The sequence below is a fragment of the Micropterus dolomieu genome, linkage group LG23 (genome assembly GCF_021292245.1).
Source record: "Micropterus dolomieu isolate WLL.071019.BEF.003 ecotype Adirondacks linkage group LG23, ASM2129224v1, whole genome shotgun sequence".
In the NCBI taxonomy this organism is placed as follows: domain Eukaryota; kingdom Metazoa; phylum Chordata; class Actinopteri; order Centrarchiformes; family Centrarchidae; genus Micropterus; species Micropterus dolomieu.
The window spans coordinates 33071930-33080653 of record NC_060172.1 but is presented as its reverse complement, the minus strand read 5'-3'; positions in this window follow the sequence as shown (position 1 = coordinate 33080653).

The following is an 8724-nucleotide window of genomic DNA, read 5'->3' as shown; positions in this document are numbered from 1 at the left end:
GGAGAGAATAATTAAACCTTAATCTATGTTTGTGTTTATATAGAAACAGGAAACATGTGATTTTTAATTCTGTGTGTAACTAATGTTTCCTCCCCAGAAGAAAAGAAGATTTCATGTTCTCTCCCCGTGTAAAGCAGATTATTTGCCCACACTACTGACTTGATGTTTTCGGTCAAACCTCGCCTCGTCGAGTTGTATTAGCATTAAGGGAGAAAAGCTCTGATGCCCAGCAGATGTTTTTACAGTAAATCGAATATGATTTCCTCAACGACTTTGTGTTCAGGATGGGTGTTTGTCATGCAGCTGCGAAGCGCAACACGCTCTTTTTCAAAGTAATCCGTGTCTTGTATCTGGGATGCTAAGGTCAAATGAGAATGGGAATGTTGAGCTAAGAAGTGCTTTGCTGTCTGTTTCATTTATAAGCTGCACAGGAGCAGCCGTGCTGGGATCAGAATTTATGTGTGGAGTATTTAAAAACCAGTCCATAATTACCAGAGTTGAAAAACATGCAATGATGTGAGGTACAGGGGTCCTTTTTTTTTTTCAAAGGAGGAGCACGCTTTGCTTCTGTGCAAAAAATATGAAATAACTAAGTTAGAGCTTTTCGTGTCTATTCTTTCAAATTTAATTTTGAAGATTGACCAGCCTGCTTGGCTTGCAGTTATTGTCAGAGAGTCAAGTAGACCTGCAATTAGCAGTAACAACAAAGCAGGTTAAACTCATAAATAACTAAGACAAAAATCAAGCTTTAAACTGTGTTTCGTGTCACATTCACAATCTATATGTATGCAGCAAGTACTGGATTATTAGTGTGTGTGTGTGTGTGTGTCTGTGTGTGTGTGTGTGTGTGTGTGTGTGTGTGTGTACACGTACTGGACTGCCAAAGGGATTATCCTTCATCTGTCTCCTTCACTAAAGGCCATATGTTTCTGCACAAAGCTCCCAGCTCCTCTGAGCAGCACACACACTCACTGATAGATGAGACCACACACTATGAGGCTCACATAGTAATGATTCAAGCACTACTGTATGTCTGCTTGCCTATGAATTCATGTGCACACACACATACATGCACACACATTGCCCTTGGGATTTGTGCATCACAGACTTTGCTCTATGCCAAAATACCAGCTTTATATAGCATGTTAACAAATCAATGACCCATATTAGACATGGCCTGAAACCATGCACACACTGCATACACACACACTCACAAACACTCACACACACACATGTAGATTTACTGCATGTCTCTCATGTAGTCTGTTATTTTACCAAATGGATAATTACCATTCTAAGACCAGACATAAAAATATGGGCAGTGTTGTGTGAGGGAGTCCAACATCATGGGTTATGACCTTGCCTTTATGAAACTAGACCCTTTTAGCACTTAACATAACATCTATGTGCAACTTGTACAAGGTACAAGGTACATTTATTGTCAAATTACAACAGGGTTGTAAGATTAGATGCAGTTTGTATTCCCCTTTATGCTACAGAGCTCTGTAGTCTGGTGGTATGAAAGCAGATACTTGTGTATCTCTTGCCAGACTGCAGCAGGGTGAACAGGCTGAGGCTGGGTTGGTACTGTCTTGGGGCTCTGCAGGCACCTCACTTCCCCGATATCACTGATGCTCAGCAGCTGGGTACCAATGATCTTCTGAGCAGTTTTACAGGATTGCGTTTACATCCTCAGGTTTTCATAGCTCAATCCCCAGCCCTTCATTTCGATCCAATTACAATACAGGAACCACTATTGATGATATCACTACACATGAATTGATGGAACGTTATTGATCTGTGGGGAAATTAGGTTCATTTTGCAGCCACAAAAGTAATAGGATTCTATGGGGAATCAAAGCAAATAGAATATAACAAAAGGAGAAAATAGATACAGACAATATTGGCAAAGCAGTTAGCCAAAATATATTCAGGTGCATCTCAAAAAATTACATTTTACACTTTTATCCAAAGCGACTTACATTTTGGTATATCAGAGGTCGCACTCCTCTGGAGCAACTAGGGGTTAAGTGTCTTGCTCAGGGACACATTGGGGAATTGAACCCAAGTCTCTCACATCAAAGGCATGTGTCTTATTCACTGTGCCATCACCAACCCATCAAAATTTAGAAAAAGAAATCACGTTTTTTAACTGCACCTGTAAATCTGTTCATTCATCAACCGTTGCCAGTTCTGCGTTTCAAATCCAAATTAAATTCTTGTAAAAGTATGATTTGCCACGTACATCCTACTAGTTATAGAAAATGTGTTTTCTCCCAAACCAGACACTCAGTTGTGTCATTACAGGTGCAGTTCAATTTTTGGAGTTTTGGAGATGCACATGTATTTTGACAGTTCAGTCATTGAATATCGGTAATACATTTATAGTACACACTACATTAGCACCTAATACAAGCAGCACCACTGCACTGTGTTTACAGGAACTGGGCTGTGTGCAGCAGTCTCCATGTCTGCGGTTTAAATTTATTACTGTATTGTGTATGCGGCGGTTCAGGTGGCAGTGGTGCGCTCACATTGATTGACAGCAGTGGCTAACTGTCGTGTTGCATGCTAAAGAGATAATCATTCAATTAACTGGAGATCAATGGCACCCATATGGGTGAGCTGTTTCAATACTGCCCTGTCAGTCACACAGGGCCAGTTGACCGCTTCAACACACACACACACACACGTAAGTGTCTTGCTCATAGCACATTTATTGGGAGACACCAGATTTATCTGTATGTCCCTGTTCATTTAGCATTTTGTTTTAGAAGTAGGAGCAGTTTTTTTTACCCCATGAAGGATCACTTCATCTGTCAGTTTGTCTCAAAAATTCAAATCACCCAATTTGGAGATAGTTGAATGATAAGAGACTAATAGCATAGTGTATCTCAAAGTGAGAAAGTCCCCAGTGTAAATTTGCTAAAACTGTATACAAAATATTGTAAAACTACATACGTAGCTTTCTACTTGTTGGGCTATTTTTATTTCCAAACAGAGTGGGGGTGCTGGGTAACACTGCATTAAGATGAGTTTATGTGGCTCTAAAAACAGGCAGGTACATCAGCTGTGCTGAGAGACACTGAGGTAATGATGATCAAACAACATGGTATTGCTCAGAATGTTAGCATGGAGCAATGTTTAAGTTGTCTGTTCACCCCAAAACAACAAATTCTTTTGTCTGTGCACACTGAATATAGTGTAGTGGACAATCTCTTGTTGAATGAGTTCTTTATATATAAATATATGTTCACACAAAACAAAGGGTGAAATATTGATCATTTTATAGGTTATCACTTATATGCTGAATGTGTTGTTACCCTACAGGCCACTCAATCATTCACCTTCTACCTCCTACATAATGGCTTCATTTTAGCTCCTCTATGTATGCGTCACATCAGCCAAAAAGTCACAAACATCCATCTCTGCTGTCTCAGGGCAAATTAACATGGAAATTGGTGTGTTGCATTTTGGAATGAGGGAACAGGTGTTTTAAATGAAGCCATCCCCTCCCTTTCATCCCTCCTTTTCTGTCTCTGTCTCTTTTCTCTCCTCTCAGACCCCCGGCCGCCTTCCTTCAGTCCTGGTGGGCGTTTCGGCCCTGACACTGGCCTAATGAATGAGCGAGGTGATTTATAGCTGAGGGAGAGGGGAAAGAAGGGAGGGATAGAGAGAAGTAGAGGGGAGCATGGGAAGGGTAAGGGTGTTGGGTCACGTTGTAGAAGGTCAGTAACGTAAATCTCCTCGTTGTTTTATCTGTTGTCCTCTGCTCTTGTTTGTTTTTTAATTCCACTGGCCCATTGGTGGTAGAACTAATGAAAGCAAAAGAGCAGCATCTCTTTAAGGACATAAAAGGACATGTGACTTGCTAAACAGCAATTACTTAACACGGGAAGAAGAATTTTGGGGCCCTCGCATAGCATACAGAATAAAAACACTTGGTTCGATTTAGTGGAACAGCTAATCCCCTGAAAAGTTTAAAGATGGCCCACACAAAATGTAGTTTTTGACCTCTTGAGATTATTGCAGCAGCAGATCCAGACAGCTTATTCAGTGGGTGTCTGATAAGCCATTTTTAGTCCTTTTCAAAAATAAATTGGTGCTTTTAAAAACCATGCAATTTCTGTCTTTGGCCGAAAATCAATTAAACGAACAGTCATTCCATAGTAACCATCATTAGAATGCTCCTTCCATGTAGTGAATTAAAGAACTGAACATTTGTCAGGGGTTCTTGGATGACTGCAATATACTGAGGTTACTCTTGAGTCTTAAACTACAAGCAAACATTAAACATCAAATGATCATTTGACAGGGGTCCAAGGGGACCTAGGTTGGGCCACGAATCTGTATTCATATTGAGTTTTCTCAAATACTGAAGGTAAACCACAGCCAACGAACAATGCACTGTACTTGACAATTTATATGACTTTATGTAAATTCTTAATCTGAAAGGTAAGTAGTACCGTTAAAGTAAACGTAGTGGAGTAAAAAGTACAATATTTCCCTCTGAAATGTAGTGGAGTAGAATAAAGATTCATAAAATGGAAGTAAAATCTGCAGAATAATGAGAAAATGTACTTATTTTAATATAACTTCTGCCCCTGCATTCACTGGAACATTAGGTGAGGCCCCTTCAGAGCGGGGGTTTTCAAAGTCTGAGACTGTGTGCCTCCCCTCAGACTAAGCTTGAAAAAAAGTCCCCCCTCACCCCCCATAGTTTTACTTACATAGTTTTGCTCAGTTCCTGGATGCCTATGAATTATGTTATGATCATGTTGACACTCAACCATTGAGCTAAGATAGCCTAATATTTCTGTTTGGGATAACGTCAGACTACATCAAATACATAAAAAAGCTCTGTCCTAAGGTATTTATTATTTACTGTCTCTGATAAGTAACTAATAAATGTGGGAAATGTGGGAAAAACTGTAAACGTTCCCAAACTTCTGGATCTCTGAACTCTCTCCTATTCTTTGTGATCTCTTTGTAGTTTCTTATAATAATGCAATAATTGATGTTTATGTAATATTTTTTCACTTCCATTCACTGAGCCTGCCCTGAAACTGTTTGAAGCCCCCCTGGGGAGGCCCGCCTCCCACTCTGAAAATCTCTACTTTAGAGGTTACTGTGAAACTCTAACAAACTCAACTTTCTCTCTGTTTTAATTTCCTCAGGGTCAACGGATCAGACTCCCTCCACCCACTGTAATTTGGCTAGCTTACACATACAGTACAGTCTGCTTGATCTTCGCTCTGTATGGTCATATCTCATCACATACATTTTATAGAATTAGACAGATTTTACTACCAATTTGCCAGCACATGGAGAATTATAGGGAATTAATGGCAATATATTAGTATTGATTATTCTGGATTTCACTGGATTTGTGTTTTTGTGTCCAATGGGTTGATTGCTTATGTTACCTTTGCGAAAAAACTCGGTGGGCGGACCGTGTTCCGAGCCGACAGAGTGCAAGACTCCGGCCAGATGAGTGGAGGCGGACTCTCGCTCCCCTATGATGGTTGGTGCTCAATGGCAGGCAAAGTGTACGCTGTTTCCCAAGAGAAGAACTTTTTATGTCAAGATGAAAACCATATTATCATCACTATCTTCTTGCAGTTTACATTGTGCTAGACACAAATTCAAAAAATGGGCTGAGAATTATTTCCTAGGTGTCTGTGTGTATATGTATATAAAGTGTACATATTGTTTTATTTTATTTTATTTATTTTACCTAATATATCTCTATATATTATAACTCTATTATGTGTATATGCACTCACCTGTCACTTTATTAGGTACACCTGTTCAGTTGCTAATCAGCCAAATAACATGGCAGCAACTCAGTGCATTTAGGATGACAGAAAGGCAACAGTAACTCAAATAACCTCTCGTTTACAACCAAGGTATGCAGACCACCATCTCTGAACACGTTGAACCTTGAAACAGATGGGCTGTCAGCTAAGAACAGGAAACTGAGGCTACAATTCACACAGGCTCACTAAAATTAGACAATAGAATATTAGAAAAACTAATCTGATGAGTCTCGATTTCAACTGCCACATTACAACATGAAAGCATGGATTCATCCTGCCTTGTATCAACGGTTCATGTTGGTGGTGGTGTAATGGTGTAGGGGATGTTTTCTTGGCACTCTTTGGGCCCCTTAGTACCAACTGAGCATCATTTAAACGCGGCAGCCTATCCGAGTATTGTTGCTGACCATGTCCATCCCTTTACAGTAACACACTCTTCTGATGGCTACTTCCAGCAGGATAATGCACCATGTCACAAAGCTCAGATCATCTCAAACTGGTTCTTTAACATGAAAATGAGTTCACTGTACTCCAATGGCCTCCACAGTCACCAGATCACAATCCAATAGAGCACATTTTGGGATGAGGTGAAACGGGAGATTCTCATCATGGATGTGCAGCCGACAAATCTGCAGCAACTACGTGATGTTATCATGTCAATACAGACCAAAGTCTCTGAGGAATGTTTCCAACACCATCTTATGTCATATATATATGACAAATAAACTACCTATAACCTTGATATGTCCGGAAATATTCAATAAATTTTTCTTCAATATTCAATAATATTTTTCTTATTGTCAACAAATCCCATTAAAAGACCAACATAAACAATATATGCGTATGTTGCTTTTGAAATCCAGTTTACATGCCATCTCATTGGACAAAATGTGGTTCTTCAAATGATAATTTGAAATCAGGCCTGAACCCTAACCCCATCACAATCAGCTAATGTTCCATTAGATCTCACGTGACATTAACAGGAAAGCTGTAGCACTATGTAAACCTTGTTGAATTGGATCCAATATATCTTAAAGATAATATAGACAATTTGTCTGAAAAAAGTGTCTTATTAGTGCTGGTTATGCCCACTGCAGTATCAGACAAAAATGCATGTCAATCAAATCTCAATATATTCATCAGGGTTCTCTCAACATCCTGCATGTCTTCTGTATGTCTTCACTCTGCTGCTGTGGACTGCAACAAAGATGTGCTGCAGCTCCTTATCACGCTCCTTTCAGTTGATCACCGAGCCCTGGGAGAAGAAATACACCCTAGGCTATTCATGTACATGTGTAGCTGAGTGTGTGTCAGTGCCTGTGAGTTAGTGAGTTTGTGTACGCCAAGACACGGTGAGCATCTGTAGAGCACCGGAGGGTAGCGCATGCCTTGTCTCAGTTGGACAGCGGGAGGGAGTGTGTGTTGCACTCTGACAGAAAAGAGCTCGGCAATTTCATGCTCCTCTGTGCGTATAGCACTAACCCAGGTGCAGTGCACTGTGAAGTTGGGGGAAGAATGGCGCTTTGGGAGATCAAGAAGCAAACAGAACTTTAGCAATAAGGAGCCGTTTTTAAAAATGTATTTAGGTCTGACAGGGAAGTGTTGTCAGGGAGTTTAAGGCTTCAAGAAGTTTTAGGTTTTGGGCAAAATGCTAAGAATGGTGGAGGAAGAGAGGATGGATAGAAAACTAGAAACATTACTGTTTTTAGTGCTGAATTGTATGCGTGCATGACTAATTCCCATCTGAATTCATATGATGAATTCTATGGTGACCTCAATGACTTTCATCTGACATCAAGGTGTGGATTACCTTTAACAGTGTGATGACAGTTTAAAATGGCCAGGTCTACTTGCAGAACCTATTAAAAACCTCTTGAACGAGGAGGGTTAGTGCTGTGCTTTCACTTAAAATGTAATATATTCAATGTTATACTTAAAAGGAGAACCGCATGTACAGTACATGTATATTTATTAATTTACATTTTGTGTTATATATGCTTCATGTGATAAATTGGCATTTTGCCTTTGACTTAAAGGTAGGGTCCACATTTTTTCCCCCTGAAAATGTTTTGGGTTTCTTGTTGGTCTGATCCATACTGGCGAGTGCAAAAATGCAATCTTAGATTTAGCAAAAACTAATATGAGGTTAACACACGGTAGCTTTAGCTTTAATCTTGAGAAGCTGCAGAGCTGCAGTCTCTATTCATTCAACTTACACTGTAAAGTTCCAGCAAAACTGAGGCTTTTTGAAAATCCTTTTTTCTCTCTCTCTCTCTCTTGCCTGTCATTCACCGGACTTGTGCAGAGTTTTTGGTTCCTCATGGATCTATTTGAAGTAGCCGGCTATTTAAAAACCATAAAATATTCTTTGTGTGGTTCATCAACGGTGATAAATTATCCGAAAGTCTGGTTCGGCACAACACATGCGCACTGACGACCCAGGGTTAGGGTTACAATTCTGGATTCATTCACGCACTTTTAAAAACATTTAAGTGAACGTTTATTTACAGCATTAAATGTTGAAATGTATATTGTTATAGGCTGTATATTAACTTAATGGGAGAAAACTGGTAGTTCTATGTAAAATCAGATATATCCCCATATCGCCAAAATAACACGATCCTTGTTTCACTGTGAAGCTTCGACTGTGAGATTGACAGTCGAATCAGGCTCCGCCCATCGAAGCATCGAATCTTTAAATATTGGGGGTCAGCCCTACTCTCTGTTAATTTTTTTTAGGTATAATATTTGGTGTCACCAGAGGTGTTATATTTGTGACTCAAGTCTCATTCGAGTCCAAATGTGACTTGAGTCACAAATATGATGACTTTAGACTTGACTAAATGAAAAAAGACTTGGACTTAAGCCTTTTGACTCTAACTGACTTGATATCCTCCCCAAGCCC